Source organism: Pongo pygmaeus, chromosome 8 (assembly GCF_028885625.2).
Source record: "Pongo pygmaeus isolate AG05252 chromosome 8, NHGRI_mPonPyg2-v2.0_pri, whole genome shotgun sequence".
In the NCBI taxonomy this organism is placed as follows: Eukaryota; Metazoa; Chordata; class Mammalia; order Primates; family Hominidae; genus Pongo; species Pongo pygmaeus.
The window spans coordinates 92,723,959-92,748,766 of record NC_072381.2 but is presented as its reverse complement, the minus strand read 5'-3'; the positions used below and the strand labels follow the sequence as shown (position 1 = coordinate 92,748,766).

The window sequence follows — 24,808 nt, the reverse complement described above, 5'->3', positions numbered from 1 at the left end:
AACACATGGGAATTATGGGTGCTACAGTTCAAGATGAGATTTGGGTGGGGACACAGCCAACCCATATCACCAGAGTCCTGACTGACACCTTGATTGCACCCTTGTGAGAGACCTTGAGGCAGAAACACCCAGCTAAGCCTGGAATGCTGACCTTCAGAAACTTCGAGATTTTAAATGTGTGTTGTTTAAACCATTAAGTTTCTAATGCTGCAACAGATAACTAACATGATATGTATTATTACAAATAAAATAGAATATTATTCCCTCCATTGTACAGATGAGGCAAACAACTGTTTGACTAACTTTCCCAGGTTTGCCTAGCCCTTGTATAAAGGGGCTCAGCTGAGATTCCAGCCCAGGTGCATGCTCTCAATGTCACTCTGTCTGCCATCCATGAGTGGCCAGAAACAATAACATATTTCAGTTTTAGTCAGGGGGCCCTGATGCAATCCCTTCTGTTTCCCTTAGGACATTGTGGTAATGGTTAGCAATTTACCTCATCGGATCATGTACCTCATCAGATCAGTGTACCTCAGATCCATTAAATTGCTCAACAAATGACTCTCGTTTCCTTTTGGACAAGCTGTTATCTCAGTTCTCTCTACACCTGCATTCTTTGCAATTTTATTTGCAAGGTTTTTTCAGAAGGACAGCCAGTTTTTTCAAAGGCAGGTAATCAAACATTGAATGTTTCTTTTTCTGGAAGAAATTCACCAAACTCACATATTCTGAGTTATAACCCAAAGTCTTTTGTTTTGGTTTTGGTTCTTTTGAGATAGGTTCTCACTTTGTTACCCAGGCTAGAGTGCATCAACATGATCATGGTTCACTGCAGTCTCAATCTCCTGGGCTCAAGGGATCCTCCCATTTCAGTCTCCTGAGTAGCTGGAACAATGGATGCAGCTAATTTTTTTTTTTTTTTTTTTTTAGAGGCAGGGTCTCACAGTTTTGCTCAGGCTGGTCTTAAACTTGTGGGCTCAAGCAATCCTCCCATCTCAGCTTCCCAAAATGCTGGGATTACAGGCGTGAGCCACTGCACCTAGCCCCGTATTTTTTAAGTAGTTGAAATAAATGGTATTATTTCAAACTTGCAGCATAAAAAACTGGAGCATCCCATATTTAGTGTGTGAGTAAACCTTCTAGAATAAACAGAAAAGAAGAGGGAGCACATTTGCAGAAGTGGTGATACCAACAATATTCATTCTATCCTAGTGTTACTGCATTAAGAAGCACAAAAAAGACCTTAGCGAAATGAAATTCTGATACTCCTGTCTAAATCAATTGTTACCACTTCCCTGTTCAAGTTGGAATGTGAAAATTTTGTCCCTATTAAAATAAGTCAGCTGAGTTGAGAATTTTTGAGCAGAATTGAAAATAACATGCTAATAAGCTGAACATATATGTACTTGCATCCCAAAGATGCACTTGTATGTAATAGGAGTTGTGAAATTATTACATCTAAACCTTAAAAAGCTATTATAATAGGAAGCATTTATGTATTTATTTATTTATTTTTAAGTACAATTTCCATTTTATTTTTCTCCAGAGAATAGTCCGCCTTCAGTCTTTAAGGACTAAGCTCCTTACATGGGCTTTGGTGGGGATCGTGGGGCAGCACCCGCAGGTCTAAATCAGGGTGGGGGTGTTCAGTCCTTGCGGGCTTCACAAGATCAATTCCTGACTACTTTGCTGTGAATTGCACAACTCACACAGTAATGTAGCTTCACATACAGCTTGGGACGCACATAGGCATCGAAGACGCTTGCTTCAGAAATGTCCCCGACTGCCGCGGCCTCCACTATGTTTTGAATGACGAATTTCTTAATGGCCTTGTCCTTGGACACGCATCGGGCACAGTTCATGCAATGAATAGGCTGCACGTGGCTGCGGCCCTTTTTGGCACGACCGTTGTTCCTTCTTTTCTTTGTCTTCTTGGAGGGACAGACCGGAGAGAGGGGAAGTATTTATTTTAATTCATTCACCCCATTGCAGTTCTGGTGTGCTAGTCATATACAAAATACAAATATTCCAAGAAACAATCTTAAACTGATATAGAGTGCTCTTTTCAAATAAACCTGGAAAGAAATTATCTGTGGAATTCTGTAAACATTTTCCTGCCTAAAAAAAAGAAAAATTTCAACCTTAGTCTTAATTATCCATTCCATTCCTTAATCTACTTGGCCATGGACACCTTTCTTAGAATTCTGCTGAGAAAGTACCAGCTTAACCCATCCATGATCTAATGCTTGGGTTCTTTTGCAAATACAAATTCCCACGGTGGTACAATAAAGTGAGGTTGACTTGTTCAGATTAATTTGTTGTTTGAGGCCCAGTGCTTAGTTGGCTAAGTCAAGACAATAAAGCTAATGCACATAGCACTTAATACTCTTCTGAGTACCTTACATATATTAACTAATTTAACCTTCATAACAACTATGAAGCAGGTAATATTGCTATTCCCATTTTATAGAAGAGGATATGAGGCACAAACAGCGTAAGTACCTACTAAGTAAAGTGGCAGAGCAGGATTCAAACCCAGAGAGTCTGGCTCTATAGTGCACATTTGTAACCACTATGCACGCTACCCCTCCCACGTCTGTGCATGCAATTAAAAAAAACTCATTAGACAGAATAAAATGTTCATTAACTTGGAGTTATTAGTAGAAAAGTCATTCTGCATAGGAGGAGATCAAATGGTTTTAGAAGAGTATATCTATTTTTAAAATTTTAATGATTTAAAATAAATTGACTTTTGTTTTCAAATACCTCCAACAACAGGAACTAACTGCTAGCTTCTGAACTATATTTACAGATTGAGAGCCTGCTAGGAAGATGTATTTCCATTCATTAGCCCTGTCCACACATGTTCACCTGGTGAACTTCATAAACAACTTGTTTTTTAAAGTAGGTTAATGAGTCCATGAAAGCATGTTCATAATGTCAATTTGCTTAGCAAACTCTTTATTGGAGAAAATGCTTTTGCAGTAATATCTTAAGCCTTGCCCAGGTTGAAAAAAATCAGAAATTTCATATCAGTTGAGTCCAAAGGCAGAAGCTTGATATCAAAAAACACATATCAGAGCATTTTCTTGACCAGGTTTCTTTCCTTGTTGGCATCAAAAGAATGCAGAATAGACTAAGTATTATTTTCAGATCTTAAATCAACTCTCCCTCCTATTGGCCAGGATAATTTAAGTTCTTTAAATAGATTCCTACAGTTTCAACCAAAACTCTGTAACTGGTAAAAGCTCAGCAAACACATGTCCTTTTCAGCCCTGCCACTGCCTGTGGTAGAAGGATGGTGTGATGGTTATTAGGTGTCAACTTGATTAGACTGAAGAATACCTAGATGGCTGGTAAAGTATTGTTTTTGGGTGTGTCTGTGAGGGTGTTATCAGCAGAGATTGACAGTCGAGTTGGTGGACTAGAAGAGGAAGACCCACCCTCAATGTGAGTGGGCACCATACAATCAGCTGCCAGCATGGCTAGAACAAAGCAGGCAGAAGAATATGGGATAACCTTGCTGGCTGAGTCTTCTGGCTTCCTTCTGATCCTCATGCCCTTGGATATCAGACTCCAGGTCATTTGGTCTTTGGACTCTGGGACTTAGACCAGTGGTTTCCCGGGGGCTCTTGGGGCTTTGGCCACAGACTGAAGGCTGCACTATCAGCTTGCCTGGTTGTGAGGCTTTTGGACTTGGACTGATCCACTACTGGCTTCTCTCTTCCTCAGCTTGCAGATGGCCTATTGTGGGACTTTGTCTTGTAATCACGTGAGCCAATTTTCCCTAACAAAATCCCATGTGTGTGTGTGTGTGTGTGTGTGTGTGTGTGTGTGTGTATGTCAGTTGAGTCCAAAGGCAGGAGCTTGATATCAAAAAAACACACATCAGAGCATTTTCTAGACCAGGTTTCTTTCCTTGTTGGCATCAAAAGAATGGAGAATAGACTATGTATTATTTTCAGATCATAAATAAACTCTCCCTCCTATTGGCCAGGATAATTTGAGTTCTTTAAATAGATTCCTACAGTTTCAACCAAAACTCTGTAAATGGTAAAAGCTTAGCAAACACATGTCCTTTCCATCCATTTTAAGGATGGATTTCTTTAGTTGGTTTTGGGGTTTCTGGAGTTGGCTCTTTAATCTCATTAGACCTAAAAGTGCTAAGGACTCTACTTCTAATAGTATGGAGAACACTGATAGTTCTTGGTGTGGTTTAGAATTGTGAAAAATAAGTGCATTTTATACTTCTGATTCACTGCTCCTCAGAGTCGAGGGGTTTAGTGACTCTATACATAATAACTTTGAACATTTACAGAGAACCAAGGAATATAATGAAGTTGGTTGGTTGTTCCTAAGTTCACTGGACAAGTGCTGAAAAAAAAGGATGAGCTCAGGGATTCTATCTTCTGGCCTCAGAAGCGCATACGTAGCCTCAAATCTGCTATGATTGCCCTGGGTGAGAGTTTTATCTTCTGCAGACAAAGGGCTGAAATTGCTGAGAATCAGACACAAGACCTACAGCAAAAGGTGCATGCTCAGCCTTACCAAGTGTCTACTGTTAAAGTAAGGGCATTGGTAGGGAAGGAATGAGACCCTGTAACCTGGGACAGGGATGTGTGGGAGGACTCTGATGAATCTGGGGGCACTGAGCTCCTAAATTCTAATAAGCCTTTTTTTGCCAGAGGAGACGGCCTCCCCACTGACAGTGGTGGCAACATCCCTTCCCCAACCCAGGCTGCTATCAGCCTTTCTACATTTGTCTGAAGAGATTAACCTTGCATTGCTTGAGGAAACAGTGATGGCCCCCCTGAGGCAGTTGCCAGGCAAGACAATGCTGATTCTTCTCAGGACCCAGCCCCAACACCCACTCTTTGCTTCTATGCCAGTAACTAGACTCAAGTGCCAGCAGGTCCCTAGAGGTGAAGTTCAGAGTGTGACCCATGAGGAAAGAACTACTTGAGTTTTCTAATTTATAGAAGCAGAAATCTGGAGAACACGTGAAGGAATGGACATTAAAGGTGTAGGATAATGATGTGAGGACTAAGCTCTATTTTTTTTTTTATCTTGCCCAAATTCCTATCTAAGGGGTCTGGGGAGTCAAGCCCTACAAACCACAAATTCTCATCGGATGGATTTTATTTAACCCTATATATGGTAACTTACTTTCCAACCTGACTCTGGCATAACATCATGAGACAAGGAAGAAAATAAAAATATTTTACCCCAAAATATGTTTTTTTGCTATATCTTGAAATGGCCCTGCAAAGCTGTCTTTTGTGGTGGGAAATTGGCATCTATAAGAATCTCTATTAACATAACTAGATCTTTTTCTTCCAGGCCCTCCCAATCCTAAAGAGATTAACTAAAAGTCAACACCTTTCAAAGATCTGAATAGGAGAAGCATTTGTCATCTATTGTCTCTAAGGGCAGCCCATGTAAGACTTCAAAAGAACCTTCCTCTTCACAACCTTTTATCTTAACCTGAACATTTTCTTTCTATGGATCCCAGGTCTTTTTAGACAAACTCAACCAGTTGTCAACCAGAAAATGTTTAAATTTACCTAGGGCCAGGAAGCCGTGCACCATCCCCCCCCCCCCACCCCCCAACCCTCCCACCCTCCCTCACTTTTGAGTTGTCCCACCTTTCTGGACCAACCCAGTGTATTTCTTATATGTATTTTATGTCCCATGCCTCCCTAAAATGTATAAACCAAACTGCACTCCAACCACCTTGGATATATGCTCTCAGGACCTCCTGAGACCTGTGTCATGTGCCATGGTCACTCATATTTGGCTCAGAATAAAACTCTTCAAATATTTTCCAGAATTTGACTCTTCATTGACAGGTAGAAGGAACATAAAGTTGGATCAGGCTGGATTTATTAATATGGGCCCACTAAGCAGAGATTCTGCATTTAATGCTACAGCTTGGGGAGTTAGAAAAAGGTTTCTAATGGTTTATTTGCTTGTGTAGTTGAAACATGGATCAAAAGGTGGTCCACTGTGCAAGCTGGAAATGCCTGATCTCCCTTGGTTTAAGGTAGAGGAAAGGATCCAAAGCTTATGGAGACTGGAAGGCTAGAGTGGATTTGTCACTTTAGACCTACTCATCCCCCCTGGGAAGGTCCAAACAACATACCTTTCACCAATACCTTGCAAAATAGATTTGTGAGGGTAGTGCCACCATTCTTGAAGAGCTCTCTGTGATTGCTCTTCTCTGTATACCAGATCTTACAGTGGGAACCGGGGTCACTCAATTGGAAACTGAAATGCAATGGGAATAACTGAATCCTGAGATGGCAGGGGCCAAGTGGTGGCACTCAACTATCAAGATCAAGGTGGTCGTAGTTACTGTAATGGACAGCAGAGGCAAAGCAGCAATCAGAATAGTCTGACTCATGTAAAGCTCTAGCATTAGCTAATTAATCATGGCATTCCTAGAAGTGAAATCAATAGGAAGTCTACTACACTCTTTCTTTCTTTCTTTTTTTTTGTGAGAAGGAGTCTCGCTCTGTCACCAGGCTGGAGGGCAGTGGTGCCATCTCGGCTCACTGCAACCTCTGCCTCCTGGGTTCAAGCAATTCTCCTGTCTCAGCTTCCCGAGTAGCTGGGACTACAGGTGCACGCCACCACGCCCAGCTAATTTTTGTATTTTTAGTAGAGACAAGGTTTCACCTTGTTGGCCAGGATGGTCTCGATCTCTTGACCTCGTGATCTGCCTGCCTCAGCCTCCCGAAGTGTTGGGATTACAGGCATGAGTCACTGTGCCTGGCCAGAAGTCTACTACATTCTTACTTGGTATAAGCAGAAAACTTCCAAGTCAAGTGGATGAAAGACTAATTTGAATTATAAAAACAGAGAATCACAGCCCCTCAATCAATTTTCAGACTTGAGCTGGTTTACAGACCCAGAACCCATTAAATGAAGGGGAGGCAGTGTCTCTCTAAGGAATGACCCCACTACACTGCCAACAATGTATACTATTAATCTTTCTCCCATCCTTCCTTGAGGAAGCCTCTAGCCTTTTACTAGGGTAACTGTGCCTCAGGGAAAGGGGAATGACCAGACCTGTTCAGGGACTACTGGACACTGGCTCTGAGCTAACATTGATTCCAGGGGACCCAAAATGTCACTATGGCCCTCCAGTTAGAGTAGGGTCTTATGGAAGTCAGGCAATTAATGGAGTTTTAGCTAAGGTCTGACTTAGTGGGTCCAGTGGTCTCTGGACTCATCCTGTGGTCATTTCTGCAGTGCCAGAATGCATAACTGGAATAGACAACATAATTAGCAGCTGACAGATTCCCCACACTGGTTTCTTGACCTGTGAGTTGAGGGCTATTATGGTGGAAAAGGCCAAATGGAAGCCACTAGAGTTGCTTCTGCCTAGAAAAATAGTAAATCAAAAAACAATATCACAACCCTGGAGGGATTGCAGAGATAAATGCCACCATCAAGGCGTTGGAAGATGCAGGGGTGGTGATCCCCACAACATCTTTGTTCAACTCTTTTTTTGTTTGTTTGTTTTGTTTTCTGAGATGGAGTCTTACTCTGTCGTCCAGGCTGGAGTTCAGTGGCACGATCTCAGCTCACTGCAACCTCCGCCTCCCAGGTTCAAGCGATTCTCCTGCCTCAGCCTCCCAAATAGCTGGGACTACAAGCACACACCACCATGCCCAGCTAATTTTTGTATTTTTAGTAGAGATGGAGTTTCACCACGTTGGCCAGGCTGGTCTTGAACTCTTGACCTCGTGATCCCCCTGCCTCCACCTCCCAAAGTGCTGGGATTACAAGCGTGAGTCACTGCGCCTGGCCTTAACTCTTTTATTCGGCTTATACAGAAGACATATGGATCTGGAGAATGACAGTGGACTATCATAAGCTTAACAAAGTGGTGACTCCAATTGCAGCTGCTATACTAGATGTGGTTCATTGCTTGAGCAAATTAACACATCTCCTGGTACCTGGTATGAAGCTATAGATTTGGCAAGTGCCTTTTTCTTTACTCCTGTCCATAAGGCCCACCAGAGGCAATTTACCTTCAGCCAGCAAGGCCAGCAATGTCTTGCTCACAGAGATTTTGATCACTTTTCCCTTCCACAAGATATCACACTAGTTCATTGCATCAATGACATTATGCTAATTGGACCCAGTGAGTGAGAAGTAGCAACCACTCGGGACTTATTGGTGAAACACTTTCATGTCAGGGTATGGGAAATAAATCCAACTAAAATTCATGGACCTTCTATGTCAGTGAAATTTCTAGGGGTCCACTGGTGAGGGGCCTGTTGAAATATTCCTTCTAAGGTGAAGGATACATTGTTGCATTTGTCCCCTCCTACAACCAAGAAAGAGGTACAACGCCTAGTGGGCATATTTGGATTTTGGAAGCAACACATTCCTCATTTGGGTGTGTTACTCTGGCCTATTTATTGAGTGACCCAAAAGGCTGCTAGTTTTGAGTGGGGGCCAGAACAAATGAAGGCTCTGCAAGAGGTCTAGGCTGTGGAAGCTGCTCTGCCACTTGGGCCATACGACCAAGCAGACCCAATGGTGCTTGAGGTGTCAGTGGCAGATAGGGATACTGTTTGGAGCCTTTGTCAGGGCCCCACAGTAGAGGCCTCTAGGGTTTTGGAGCAAGGCCCTACCATCTTCTGAAGATAACTACTTTCCTTTTGAGAGACAGCTTTTGGCCTGTTACTGGGCCTTCGTGGAAATTGAACCTTTGACTACAAGTCACCAAGCTACTCCACGACCTGAACTTCCTATCATGAACTGGGTGCTTTCTGACCCATCTAGCCCTAAAGTTGGGTATGCACAACAGCATTTTGTCATTCAATGGAAGTGGTATATACATGATTGGGCTCGAGCAGGTCCTGAAGGCACAAGAGAGTTACATGAGGAAGTGGGTCAAATGCCTGTGGTCCCCACTCCTGCCACCCTGCCTTCTCTCTCCCAGGCTGCACCCATGGCTTCATGGGGATTTCCCTATGATCACTTGACAGAGGAAGACAAGACTAGGGCCTGGTTTACAGATGGCACTGCACGGTATGCAGACACCACCTGAATGTGGACAGCTGTAGCACTACAGCCCCTTTCTAGGACACGCCTGAAGGACAGAGGTGAAGGGAAATCTTCCCAGTGGGCAGGACTTTGAGCAGTGCACCTGGTTGCGCACTTTCTTTGGAAGGAGAAATGGCCAGATGTGGGATTATATACTGAGTAGTGGGCTGTAGCCAATGGTTAGGCTGGATGGTCAGGGACTTGAAAGGAGCATAATTGGAAAATTGGTGACAAATAAATCTTGGGAAGAGGTACGTGGGTGGACCTCTCTGAGGGGTCAAAAGCAATGAAGATATTTGTGTCCCACATGAATGCTCACCAAAGGATGACCTCAGCAGAGGAACATTTTAATAATCTAGATAGGATGACCCATTTTGTGGACACCACTCAGCCTCTTTCCCCAGCCACCCCTGTCATTGCCCAATGGGCTCATGAACAAAATGGCCATGGTGGCAATGGATGGAGGTTATGCATGGGCTCAGCTACATGAACTTCCACTTACCAAGGCTGACCTGGCTACAGCCACCACTGATTGCCCAATCTGCCAGCAGCAGAGACCAACACTGAGCCCTCAATATGGCAGCATTCTCTGGGGTGATCAGCCAGCTACCTGGTGGCAGGTTGATTACATTGGACCTCTTACACCATGGACAGGGCAGCAGTTTGTTCTTACTGGAATAAACACTGACTCTGGATATGGATTTGCCTTTCCTGCATGCAATGCTTCTGCCAAGATTTCATCCATGGACTCACAGAATGCCTTATCCACCATCATTGTATTCCACATACAATTGCCTCTGAAAAAGGAACCCACTTCACAGCTGAAGAAGTGTGGCAGTGTGCTCATGCTCATGGCATTCATTGGTCTTACCATATTCCCTATCATCCTGAAGCAGCTGGCTTGATAGAATGGGAAGAATGGCCTTTTGAAGTCACAATCACAGCACCAACTAGGTGACAATACTTTGCAGGCCTGGGGCAAAGTTCTGCAGAAGACGGTGTGTGCTCTGAATCAGCATTCAATGTATGAAACTGTTTCTCCCATAGCCTGTCTAGGAATCAAGGGGTAGAAGTGAAAGTGGCACCACTCACCATCACCCCTAGTGACTCACTAGCAAAATTTTTGCTTCCTGTTCCTGCAGCCTTACATTCTGCTGTCAATTAAGGCCTAGAGATCTTAGTTCCAGAGGGAAGAATGTTGCCACCAGAAGACACAATGATTCAACTGAACTGGAAGTTAAGACTATCACCTTGCCACTTTGGGCTCCTCCTGCCTCTAAGTCAACAGGCTAAGAAGAGAGTTACAGTGTTGACTGGGGTGATTGACCCGAACTATCAAGATGAAATTAGTCTACTACTACACAATGGAGGTCAAAAAGAGCATGTCTGGAACACAGGAGATTCCTTAGGCCATCTCTTAGTATTACCATGCCCTGTGATTAAGATCAATGGGAAATTATAAAAATGCAATCTAGGCATGACTACAAATAACCCAGACCCTTCAAGAATGAAGGTTTAGTTCACTCCACCAGGTAAAAAACCACCAGCAGCTAAGGTGCTTTCTGAAGGCAAAGGTAATACAAAATGTGTAGTAGAAGAAGGTAGTTATCAATATGAGCTATGACCACTTGCAGAAATGAGGACTGTAATTCCTGCTTATTTTGTTAAGAATATGTTTGTGCATGTTTACACTCGTATTGAAGAAATATCTTCATTTACTTGCTTTTACCTTTATCATGTAACATAAGATTTATTGACTTCATAGCAGTATTTAAGTACTAACTTTATGTAATAGCATTTAGGTTAAGGATTAGTGTGCTTTCAGTTGTATGAAGAATAGTTTTGTTATGGTAGGTGTAATTATGACCTTATTATTGTCTTTATTTGGAGATTAAGTATGATTTCAGGAGATGTGTATGGGTGCCCAATTGACAAGGTATGGACTTGTGATAATTAATTTTAGATGTCAACTTGATTGGATTCAAGGATGCCTAGATGGCTGGTAAAGTATTATTTTGGGTGTGTCTGTGAGGGGTGTTGCCAGAGGAGATTGACGTTTGTGTCAGTGGACTGAGAGGAAGACCCACCCTCAATGTGGGAGGGCACCATACAATCAGCTGCCAGTGTGACTAGAACAAAGCAGGCAGAAGAAGGTGGAATAACCTTGCTGGCTGAGTCTTCTTTCTTTTCTTCCTCCTGCCCTTGGACATCAGACTCCAGGTTCTTTGGCCTTTGGACTCTAGGACTTGCATCAGTGCCTTGCTGGGGGCTCTTGGGCCTTTGACCACAGACTGAAGGCTGCATTATCTGCTTCCCTGGTGTTGAGGCATTCAGACTTGAACTGACCTACTACCAGCTTCTCTCTTCCCTGGCTTGCAGATGGCTTGTCATGGGACTTCACTTTGTAATCATGTGAGCCAATCCTCCCTATTACACTCCTTTTCATATATACATATATTTATTAGTTCTGTCCCTCTGGAGAACGCTGACTAATACAGGTGGTGACCTGGTCACTTCCTTTTTTAAATCCCATAGTAAGAAGAACTTAAAATTCCTGGCACTTTTCTCACTGACATGAAGAGAGAGGCTGATGAGGTAGGGACTTGCTGAGCCTGAGTTTCACATAACCTTGTTGAGTCAGGTTTGTAATGTGGTCTTGGTTGTGCCATGAAACAGAAGCAAAGCTCAGAACAATCTTTTATTTCTTTCTCTTTAACAGCTCTGAGATGTAATTCACGTAGCATAAAATGCACCCAATTAAAGTGTGCCATTCAATGAATTTTAGTGTATTCACAGAGTTGTGCATCTATCATCAAAATCAAATTTAGAATATTTTCATTACCCCCTAAACCTCCTGCACTCCTTGACCATCACTCCACAATTTTCCCAACCCCCATCCCCGACCCAAGAGTCTGGCAATGACTAATCTATCATCTCTTTATAGATTTGCCTAGTATAGATATTTCATAAACATGCAGTCATAGCGTGTATGGCATTTTGTGTCTGGCTTCTTCCACTTAGCATAGTATTTTAAGGTTCATCCATGCTGTAGCATGTATCAGTATTTATTTCTTTTATGAAATATTTTATAAATATTCCATCATATGGACATACCACATTTTATTTATTCATTATCAATGAACATTTGGTTGTTTTCACATTTTGGCTATTGTGACTAGTGCTGCTGTGAACACACACATGCAAATTTTTGTGTAGATATGTGTTTCCATTTCTTTTGGGCATACACTGAGGACTGGAATTGCTAGGTTATATGTTAACCTGTTGTTTAGCCATTTGAGGAACTGCCAGACTGTTTCCCAAAGTGACTGCACCATTTTAGAATCTCATCAGTGATGTGTTAGGGTTCCAATTTATCCACATCCTCCCCCACACTTGTTATTGTCTGTCTTTTTTATTATAGTCATCCTAGTGAGTGTGAATCCTAGTGACTGTTTCACTTTGGGAAACAGTCTGGCAGTTCCTCAAATGGCTAAACAACAGGTTAACATATAACCTAGCAATTCCACTCCTCAGTGTATGCCCAAAAGAAATGGAAACACATATCTACACAAAAATTTGCATGTGTGTGTTCACAGCAGCACTGGTCATAATAGCCAAAAGGTGAAAACGACCAAATGTTCATTGATAATGAATAAATACAATGTGGTATATCCATATGACGGAATATTTATAAAATATTTCATAAAAGAAATAAATACTGATACATGCTACAACATGGATGAACTTCACACTCATGGTTTTACATTTCATTTCCCTGATGGCAAATGATATTGAACATCTTTTCATGTGTTTATTGGCCAATTTGTATAACTTCTTTGGATAATTTTCTATTCATTACTCAGTTCTTATCTGCCTCAGTTTCTCCTCTCAGGGAGAAAGCTATCCCAACACAACTCTTCATCACTGGCTTCATTCACCTTGTTATAATTTACGACCTCCAGCAAATTATTAAAATAGATTTATAAAGCACCTGAATCAGCCAGTGATTACTTGTATTTAATAGAGATTACTTGATTTTAAGAGAGAGCTCAAGACTTCAATAAAGACTCAAATAGAGAGCTCAAGTCCATTGCAAATGGACTTGTCTTCAGTTAATAGACTTACTTTATCCAAAGGAACCATTTAACTTTCAAGGCATTATTCCCAGGTCTATAACTCAGGATAAGGTCTAGCCACAGAATATCAGAGGAAGGATTCAGAATAGAAAGATTAATGAAATAGAATGGTCACATAGTATGGCTCAGAGCCTTTCAATACCCAAAAAGGGTAACCAACTATCAGGGGTTGTCTGGGACTGTCCTGGTTTTAAAATCAAAAGTGCTGGAAAATATCTCAGTCCTGAGCAAGCCAGTCAGTCAGCCACTCCAGAGCCGTATTCATTCTTCAACTTATGTAGGCAATAGAGTTACAAATGAGTGTTAAAAGAAAAACCTAAGACAAATTAAACAGAGTTTAACTGAGCAAAGAATGCTTCACAAATCTGGTAACTCCTGAACCGGAATAGGTTCAGAGAGTCTCCAGAGCAGCCGCATGGTTGAAAATTGATGGACAGAAAAAGGAAACTGACAGACGGAAAATGAAAATGAGGTACAAAACTGGCTGGATCAGTTACAGCTTGGCAATTGCCTTATCTGAATGCGGTTTGAAGAGTTGGCCGCCTTTGATAGGCCAAAACTCAGTGATCAACACAAGAGTAGTTTACAGTCTGTTTTCAAATCCAGTGACATGGTTTGGCTGTATTCCCACCCAAATCTCATCTTGAATTGTAGTTCCCATAATCCCCACATGTCATGGGAGGGACCTGGTGGAAGGTAATTGAATCATGGAGGCATTCATGCTGTTCTCATGATAGTGAATAAGTCTCATGAAACCTGATGGTTTTATAAAGGGCAGTTCCCCTGCACACGCTCTCTTGCCTGCCACCATGTAAGATGTGCTTTTGCTCCTCCTTTACCTTCTGCCATGATTGTGAGGCCTCCCCAGCCATGCAGGACTGTGAGTCCATTAAACCTCATTTTCTTTATAAATTACCCAGTCTCTTTTTTTTTTTTTTTTTTTTTTGAGACAGAGTCTCACTCTGTTGCCCAGGCTGGAGTGCAGTAGCTCGATCTCGGCTCACTGCAAGCTCCGCCTCCTGGGTTCACGCCATTCTCCTGCCTCAGCCTCCCAAGTAGCTGGGACTACAGGTGCCCGCCACCACACCTGGCTATTTTTGTTTTGTATTTTCAGTAGAGACGGGGTTTCAACATGTTAGCCAGGATGGTCTCGATCTCCTGACCTCGAGATCCACCCACCTCGGCCTCCCAAAGTGCTGGGATTACATCAGTCATTTCTTCATAGCAGTATGAAAATGGAGTAATAATACATCCAGTTAGGTTATAGTTTATTCAGTATGAAGATACCATAAGTTAGGCCAAACTTAAAATATGTAAGTAGGCAGCTTTAGACTAAATTTAATTTAGCAATTCCCCAATTTTGAGAGATTGACCAAAACTGTAGGCATTGATGTTACTCTACTACCATGCTAAATATCCTTATGCTGTCTCAAACCCCATTGAGAAACAGCAAAACAGTGGGTTTTGTAAGGTGGGAATAAAGGCATCTTGTTTTTGTTTTTTAATACAGATGGAGTTTTGCCATGTTGCCCAGGCTGGTCTTGAACTCCTGAGCTCAAGAGATCCACCCACCTTGGCCTCCCAAAGTGCTAAGATTACAGGTGTGAGCCACCGTGCCCAGCCTATGTTTGTAAGGGTTACAGTAGAGGGGATCTTCTTGTGCTGCAATCTCCTGTTTACAGGAGAAAAACGAAACTTGGCCTGTTTTATGACCTATCTGCTTGATTAAAATTTCAATTTGATTATGTCACATTTAGCATGAGTGACTCCATTTTGGTTTGGTCTGGTCTGTTGTGGCCTACTGCATGAGCTCAATCCAAAATAATGGCCTTCCATAATTTTGTTTAAAAATTCTCCCCTTTTGGTTAGGTTCTCTTTAGGTGAGAGTATAATGAAAACTTACGGTCTTAGCACCATTCTCAGTTATCATCATTTTGGGTTTCCACTCTCAGCATATCATTCATAGGTTATGTTACCCCATGTTCATATTTCTTTTAGTTTTTATCATTCCAGTTGAAGAAAGACCATTTGACATTTTATGGATGGCTGCTTGCAAATATTTAAAACTTTTGAGGGAATACAACACACCGGGGAGACTACTATTACAACTATCAGGAGGGTAATACCAAAAGTTTGTAGTATGCTCCTTAGCCAGGGTTTCCATGAACCAAACCAACTAAAATCAAATAGACCAAAGAATGAGCTAGATAAAAAGTCTATTCATTCCAGCCAAGCAGCCTGTTCATTAGTTCCCTACAGTCAAGTCTCTATAACATCCAATGTATTTCCCCATGGGCAACTAGATGTATCAGCAACTGCACAGATACTTCTGTTTAGCCAGTAGATGATCTAGAGCAATTCTATTATTTAGCACAACATACACAAGAGAATTTAAAGTCTGTTGTGTAACCATAGCCTTTGCAGTAGAATCTCTTGTACAGATCTACAGACTATTATGAGGTATACATTTCTTTTTTTTTTTTTTTTTTTTTTTGAGATGAAGTCTTGCTCTGTCACCCAGGCTGGAGTGCAGTGATGCAATCTCAGACCACTGCAACCTCCAACTCGCGGGTTCAAGCGATTCTCCTGCCTCAGCCTTCTGAGTAGCTGGGAGTATAGGCACATGCCACCACGCCCAGCTAATTTTTTTTTGTATTTTTAGTAGAGATGGGGTTTCATCATGTTGCCCAGGCTGGTCTTGAACTCCTGCCCTCAAGCGATCTGCCAGCCTCGGCCTCCCAAACTGCTGGCATTACAGGCGTGAGCCACCACGCCCAGCCGAGGGATACATTTCTAATCATTGCCTCATTTACTTTAAACCATGGAAAAACAGACCTAATAAATGATGCCCATCCAAAAGAATGAAGGCCTCTGGCAATGTTCTCTTTAACCTCTGATGTAGGTTAAGAGGAGCGGACCAATGTTCTGGTTTTGATAAATAATGAAGCAACAAAGTTACCATTAAAATTTCTCACTTACATTGGCCCTCCATCTTCCTTCTGTCAAGGCATGAGATTGTTTATTGATAAGGCTGGCTGTGACATCCTCCAAAAATAAATGTATACCTCATGAGTGCACACAAGAGGCCCCTTTTTCAGTTCTATTGTTCACAGAGACATAGGCAAGGAAAAAATTTAGAGATGAGAATCTCATGATAGCAGAGAAGATTTAAAACATGCTCTTGGGAAAAAGCTGTGTATGTCAAAGATGCTGTCTGTTTCTGGGGAGAAACTTCCCTGGTTAGCTTTATGTTAGGTACCCAATGGCTATATAGTTCCAAGAGTCTGGAGGGGAGCTTCTGAGTTGTGAACTCAAGGTTCAAGATCCTCAAGTTTTGCTGCAGTGCGGGTGGCAAAGGTAATTTCTCTTTGATGTTGTTCTTAGAAGACCCAGTCTCCAGGTTCTATTATACATTGCGAAGGGTTTGATCATCCTTAGTCAGTGGACCATAAAAAACTTCTTTACCTGTTGAAAATACACTTTGGCACAACGCATTAAAAGTCTTGGGAGGAGCCAAGATGGCCGAATAGGAACAGCTCCGGTCTACAGCTCCCAGCGTGAGCCACGCAGAAGATGGGTGATTTCTGCATTTCCATCTGAGGTACCAGGTTCACCTCACTAGGGAGTGCCAGACAGTGGGCGCAGGACAGTGGATGCAGCGCACCGTGCGCGAGCCGAAGCAGGGCGAGGCATTGCCTCACTCGGGAAGTGCAAGGGGTCAGGGAGTTCCCTTTCCTAGTCAAAGAAAGGGGTGACAGATGGCACCTAGAAAATCGGGTCACTCCCACCCTAATACTACGCTTTTCCGACAGGCTTAAAAAACGGCGCACCAGGAGATTATATCCTGCACCTGGCTCAGAGGGTCCTATGCCCACGGAGTCTCGCTGATTGCTAGCACAGCAGTCTGAGATCAAACTGCAAGGCGGCAGTGAGGCTGGGGGAGGAGTGCCCGCCATTGCCCAGGCTTGCTTAGGTAAACAAAGCAGCCGGGAAGCTCAAACTGGGTGGAGCCCACCACAGCTCAGAGAGGCCTGCCTGACTCTGTAGGCTCCACCTCTGGGGGCAGGGCACAGACAAACCAAAAGACAGCAGTAACCTCTGCAGACTTAAATGTCCCTGTCTGACAGCTTTGAAGAGAGCAGTGGTTCTCCCAGCACGCAGCTGGAGATCTGAGAACAGACAGACTGCCTCCTCACGTGGGTCCCTGACCCCTGACCCCTGAGAAGCCTAACTGGGAGGCACCCCCCAGTAGAGGCAGACTGACACCTCAAACGGCCGGGTACTCCTCTGAGACAAAACTTCCAGAGGAATGATCAGACAGCAGCATTCGCGGTTCACGAAAATCCTCTGTTCTGCAGCCACCGCTGCTGATACCCAGGCAAACAGGGTCTGGAGTGGACCTCTAGCAAACTCCAACAGACCTGCAGCTGAGGGTCCTGTCTGTTAGAAGGAAAACTAACAAACAGAAAGGACATCCACACCAAAAGCCCATCTGTACATCACCATCACCAAAGGCCAAAAGTAGATGAAACCACAAAGATGGTGAAAAAACAGATCAGAAAAGCTGGAAACTCTAAAAAGCAGAGCACCTCTCCTCCTCCAAAGGAATGCAGTCCCTCACCAGCAACAGAACAAAGCTGGACGGAGAATGACTTTGACGAGTTGAGAGAAGAAGGCTTCAGATGATCAAACTACTCCGAGCTACAGGAGGAAATTCAAACCAAAGGCAAAGAAGTTAAAAACTTTGAAAAAAATTTAGACAAATGTATAACTAGAATAACCAATACAGAGAAGTGCTTAAAGGAGCTGATGGAGCTGAAAGCCAAGGCTCAAGAACTACGTGAAGAATGCAGAAGCCTCAGGAGCCGATGTGATCAAGTGCAAGAAAGGGCATCAGTCATGGAAGATGAAATGAATGAAATGAAGTGAGAAGGGAAGTTTAGAGAAAAAAGAATAAAAAGAAATGAACAAAGCCTCCAAGAAATATGGGACTATGTGAAAAGACCAAATCTGTGTCTGATTAGTGTACCTGAAAGTGATGGGGAGAATGGAACCAAGTTGGAAAACACTCTGCAGGATATTATCCAGAAGAACTTCCCCAATCTAGCAAGGCAGGCCAACATTCAGATTCAGGAAATACAGAGAATGCCACAAAGATACTCCTCGAGAAGAGCAACTCCAAGACACATAGTTGTCAGATTCACCAAAGTTGAAATGAAGGAAAAGATGTTAAGGGCAGCCAGAGAGAAAGGTCGGGTTACCCACAAAAGGAAGCCCATCAGACTAACAGTGGATCTCTAGGCAGAAACTCTACAAGCCAGAAGAGAGTGGGGGCCAATATTCAACATTCTTAAAGAAAAGAATTTTCAACCCAGAATTTCATATCCAGCCAAACTATGCTTCGTAAGTGAAGGAGAAATAAAATCCTTTACAGACAAGCAAATGCTGAGAGATTTTGTCACCACCAGGCCTGCCCTAAAAGAGCTCCTGAAGGAAGCACTAAACATGGAAAGGAACAACCAGTACCAGCCACTGCAAAATCATGCCAAATTGTAAAGACCATTGAGACTAGGAAGAAACTGCATCAACTAACGAGCAAAATAACCAGCTAACATCATAATGACAGGATCAAATTCACACATAACAATATTAACTTTAAAGGTAAATGGACAAAATGCTCCAATTAAAAGATACAGACTGGCAAATTGGATAAAGAATCAAGACCCATCAGTGTGCTGTATTCAGGAGACACATCTCACATGCAGAGACACACATAGGCTCAAAATAAAAGGATGGAGGAAGATCTACCAAGCAAATGGAAAACAAAAAAAGGCAGGGGTTGCAATCCTAGTCTCTGATAAAACAGACTTTAAACCAACAAAGATCAAAAGAGACAAAGAAGGCCATTACATAATGGTAAAGGGATCAAGTCAACAAGAAGAGCTAACTATCCTAAATATATATGCACCCAATACAGGAGCACCCAGATTCATAAAGCCAGTCCTGAGTGACCTACAAAGAGACTTAGACTCCCACACAATAATAATGGGAGACTTTAACACCCGACTGTCAACATTAGACAGATCAACAAGACAGAAAGTTAACAAGGATACCCAGGAATTGAACTCACCTCTGCACCAAGCGGAACTAATAGACATCTACAGAACTCTCCACCCTAAATCAACAGAATATACATTTTTTTCAGCAGCACACCACACCTATTCCAAAATTGACCACATACTTGGAAGTAAAGCTCTCCTCAGCAAATGTAAAAGAACAGAAATTATAACAAACTGTCTCTCAGACCACAGTGCAATCAAACTAGAACTCAGGATTAAGAAACTCACTCAAAACCACTCAACTACATGGAAACTGAACAACCTGCTCCTGAATGACTACTGGGTACATAACGAAATAAAGGCAGAAATAAAGATGTTCTTTGAAACCAATGAGAACAAAGACACAACATACCAGAATCTCTGGGACACATTCAAAGCAGTGTGTAGAGGGAAATTTATAGCACTAAATGCCCACAAGAGAAAGCAGGAAAGATCCAAAATTGACACGCTAACATCACAAATATAAGAACTAGAAAAGCAAGAGCAAACACATTCAAAAGCTAGCAGAAGGCAAGAAATAACTAAAATCAGAGCAGAACTGAAAGAAATAGAGACACAAAAAACCCTTCAAAAAATTAACGAATCCAGGAGCTGGTTTTTTGAAAGGATCAATAAAATTGATAGACCGCTAGCAAGACTAATAAAGAAGAAAAGAGAGAAGAATCAAATAGATGCAATAAAAAATGATAAAGGGGATACCACCACCGATCCCACAGAAATACAAACTACCATCAGAGAATACTACAAACACCTCTACACAAATAAACTAGAAAATCTAGAATAAATGGATAAGTTCCTTGACACATACACCCTCCCAAGACTAAACCAGGAAGAAGTTGACTCTCTGAATAGACCAATAACAGGAGCTGAAATTGTGGCAATAATCAATAGCTTACCAACCAAAAAGAGTCCAGGACCAGATGGATTCACAGCCGAATTCTACCAGAGGTACAAGGAGGAACTGGTACCATTCCTTCTGAAACTATTCCAATCAATAGAAAAAGACAGAATCCTCCGTAACACATTTGATGAGGCCAGCATCATCCTGATACCAAAGCCAGGCAGAGACACAACCAAAAAAGAGAATTTGAGACCAATATCCTTGATGAACATTGATGCAAAAATCCTCAATAAAATACTGCCAAACCGAATCCAGCAGCACATCAAAAAGCTTATCCACCATGATCAAGTGGGCTTCATCCCTGGGATGCAAGGCTGGTTCAATATACGCAAATCAATAAATGTAATCCAGCATATAAACGAACCAAAGACAAAAACCACATGATTATCTCAATAGATGCAGAAAAGGCCTTTGACAAAATTCAACAACCTTCATGCTAAAAACTCTCAATAAATTTAGTATTGATGGGACATATCTCAAAATAATAAGAGCTATCTATGACAAACCCACAGCCAATATCATACTGAATGGGCAAAAACTGGAAGCATTCCCTTTGAAAACTGGCACAAGACAGGGATGCCCTCTCTCACCACTCCTATTCAACATAGTGTTGGAAGTTCTGGCCAGGGCAATTAGGCAGGAGAAGGAAATAAAGGGTATTCAATTAGGAAAAGAGGAAGTCAAATTGTCCCTGTTTGCAGACGACATGACTGTATATTTAGGAAACCCCATTGTCTCAGCCCAAAATCTCCTTAAGCTGATAAGCAACTTCAGCAAAGTCTCAGGATACAAAATCAATGTACAAAAATCACAAGCATTCTTATACACCAACAACAGACAAACAGAGAGCCAAATCATGAGTGAACTCCCATTCACAATTGCTTCAAAGAGAATAAAATACCTAGGAATCCAACTTACAAGGGACGTGAAGGACCTCTTCAAGGAGAACTACAAACCACTGCTCAAGGAAATAAAAGAGGATACAAACAAATGGAAGAACATTCCATGCTCATGGGTAGGAAGAATCAATATTGTGAAAATGGCCATACTGCCCAAGGTGATTTACAGATTCAATGCCATCCCCATCAAGCTGCCAATGACTTTCTTCACAGAACTGGAAAAAGTACTTTAAAGTTCATATGGAACCAAAAAAGAGCCCGCATCGCCAAGACAATCCTAAGCCAAAAGAACAAAGCTGGAGGCATCACACTACCTGACTTCAAACTATACTACAAGGCTACAGTCACCAAAACAGCATGGTACTGGTACCAAAACAGAGATATAGATCAATGGAACAGAACAGAGCCCTCAGAAATAATGCCACATATTTACAGCTATCTGATCTTTGACAAATCTGAGAAAAACAAGCAATGGGGAAAGGAGTCCCTATTTAATAAATGGTGCTGGGAAAACTGGCTAGCCATATGTAGAAAGCTGAAACTGGATCCCTTCCTTACACCTTATACAAAAATTAATTCAAGATGGATTAAAGACTTAAACGTTAGACCTAAAACCATAAAAACCCTAGAAGAAAACCTAGGCATTACCATTCAGGACATAGGCATGGGCAAGGACTTCATGTCTAAAACACCAAAAGCAATGGCAACAAAAGCCAAAATTGACAAATGGGATCTAATTAAACTAAAGAGCTTCTGCACAGCAAAAGAAACTACCATCAGAGTGAACAGGCAACCTACAAAATGCGAGAAAATTTTCACAACCTACTCATCTGACAAAGGGCTAATATCCAGAATCTACAATGAACTGAACACATTTACAAGAAAAAAACAAACAACCCCATCAAAAAGTGGGCAAAGGACATGAACAGACACTTCTCAAAAGAAGACATTTATGCAGCCAAAAAACACATGAAAAAAAGGCTTACCATCACTGGCCATCAGAGAAATGCAAATCAAAACCACAATGAGATATCATCTCACACCAGTTAGAATGGCAATCATTAAAAAGTCAGGAAACAACAGGTGCTGGAGAGGATGTGGAGAAATAGGAACACTTTTACACTGTTGGTGGGACTGTAAACTAGTTCAACCATTGTGGAAGTCAGTGTGGCCATTCCTCAGGGATCTAGAACTAGAAATGCCATTTGATCCAGCCATCCCATTACTGGGTATATACCCAAAGGACTATAAATCATGCTGCTATAAAGACACATGCACATGTATGTTTATTGTGGCACTATTCACAATAGCAAAGACTTGGAACCAACCCAAATGTCCAACAATGATAGACTGGATTAAGAAAATATGGCACATATACACCATGGAATACTATGCAGCCATAAAAAATGATGAGTTCATGTCCTTTGTAGGGACATGGATGAAATTGGAAATCATCATTCTCAGTAAACTATCACAAGGACAAAAAACCAAACACCGCATGTTCTCACTCATAGGTGGGAATTGAACAATGAGAATACAATGGACACAGGAAGGGGAACATCACACTCTGGGGACTGTTGTGGGGTGGGGGAGTGGGGAGGGATAGCATTAGGAGATATACCTAATGCTAAATGACGAGTTAATGGGTGCAGCACACCAGCATGGCACATGTATACATATGTAACTAACCTGCACATTGTGCACATGTACCCTAAAACTTAAAGTATAATAATAATAAAATAAAAAAATAAAAAATAAAAAAAAACAAGTAGAGAAAAAAAAAAGTCTTGCCGCATTTAGTCATATCAGAGTTTAGTGATAAAAGATAATGAGCTTCCATTATTAAGTGCATAAGCCTTCCAGTGATTATTGCATAAAGGGTCAACTTATGTTTTCCACTTTAAGTGGATCTGACTGTCATCAATCTGCAATACCTCTGACCAAGGCAATTCAATATTCAGTTAGTTTTATTTATTGCTGTTGTATCTGTAATACCATATCTAACTATTACAACTTGTTCAGTGAAACAAGTACCTCCATCACTAGAGATTTCTCCAGAAATGTCCCATGAGTGAAAAACAATTTCTAATAACCTTTTAGCTGCCATAATAGCATCAATCTTCTTGCATGGGAAACCTTCTATACAACCAGAAAACATGCATTGAAAATAACAATTGCATGAAATCCCTGTATAAATGTTTAAACAGGCCATCAGGTATCAGTCATGCACCTGAAGTTTTGATCATCTTTGCAGGATTTTGGGTTTGACAAAGCAAACATTGGTCATAAATTATTTCAGCAGTTTAGAATAGTCAGTGTGTGTGTGTGTGTGTGTGTGTGTGTGTGTGTGTGTGTGAGTTTAATTTATATTTTTATTTCTTCCATTATAAGTCATGGAATGCACAGCTTTTAATATTGGAAGGTTTAAGGACCAAGAAGGTCTAGTTTGCCATCCAGGCTCTCCATAAGTCCATGCTTAACGTTGAACTTATACCCTCTTGAATATCAATTTCGTTTCTTCAATTTAGGAGCATAGCACTGTTTATTAGATGAGTTATCATTTGACTTGGAGCATGAAATTCATTCAAATTGCATATTTAAACAATTTGAATACTGACTGATTTAGCCTGAAAATCTGGCAAAGTATTTTCTTGGTATCCAATTAATTTTTATTCTGCTTAGGTTAGCAATTTTATAAACCAGTTGGTTTCTTCATTAGAATTCTGGGAATTCTTACCGAGTCCAAATGTTATTATCCTAAAGCTATCAGAAGCCATATTCAAGAGTGTTTGTCAGGGTTCTTTCCATCCTTTTCATGAAACTCCTTGAAGACACAATGCTCTAGGATTTTGCTTGTTTGTGAAGTTTCCAGAAACTGCATCAGAAGTAAGCAATTAACTGTGGAAATGACTTAAAATGATCACAGTTAAAGAGTACAATTGAGAAGGAAATTTGGTTATTTCTGTGGCCTACAAAAATTTAATATAACCACAATTATGTCTGATAGCATACAGACATATCAGAATTTTAGGAATTCCATACAATTTTGGAACATATTAATAACATTTATAAAAATATAACTTGAAGAAGGTTAAACAGTATTTCTTATTTGACAATGCTTTCCATGTAATTTAACATATCAATACTGTTTATCTCTCTTTTGTATGCTTCAGAGGCCCTCTTTAGCAACCCGAAATTAGAGGTCAAAAACAACACCAAAAAAGACTATTTTGAAGCTGAAATGTGATTTCGGGAAGCTTGTCAAATATGCCAAAGGTTTAAAACACTTGGCCAAAACAGAATCACAGGTCATTGTAAAATAATAGTCATTTATATAGCCAATGTGATAATGAAAAGGTTTTAAAAAGCAAAAACCTTTATTCTTTGATAGTAAGAAGACACTGTTATCCAAGCAATCAAAAGACCTGAGAAAGACAATATGAGAAAAAACAATCTGTCTCCCCTTCTCTCCTTTTCTTTGTTTTTTTTTTTTTGCAGTTTACTCAAAAGGTGAACAAAAATATTTTACTGTCTTTTTTTCTTTCTTTCTTTTTTTGAGAGGAGTCTCACTCTGTCACTCAGGTTGGAGTATAGTGGCATGATCTCGACTCACTGCAACCTACATCTCCTGGGTTCAAGGGATTCTCCTGCCTCAGCCTCGCTAGTAGCTGGGGTTACAACCATGCCCGT

The 24,808-nt window shown here is 41.4% G+C and overlaps 1 pseudogene; it reads right to left on the bottom strand.

Annotated features, from left to right (window-relative positions):
- Window positions 1-1,583: 1,583 nt before the first annotated feature.
- On the bottom strand, window positions 1,584-9,937 carry LOC129045060 (small ribosomal subunit protein eS26-like; annotated as a pseudogene).
- Between the last annotated feature and the right edge of the window lie 14,871 nt (window positions 9,938-24,808).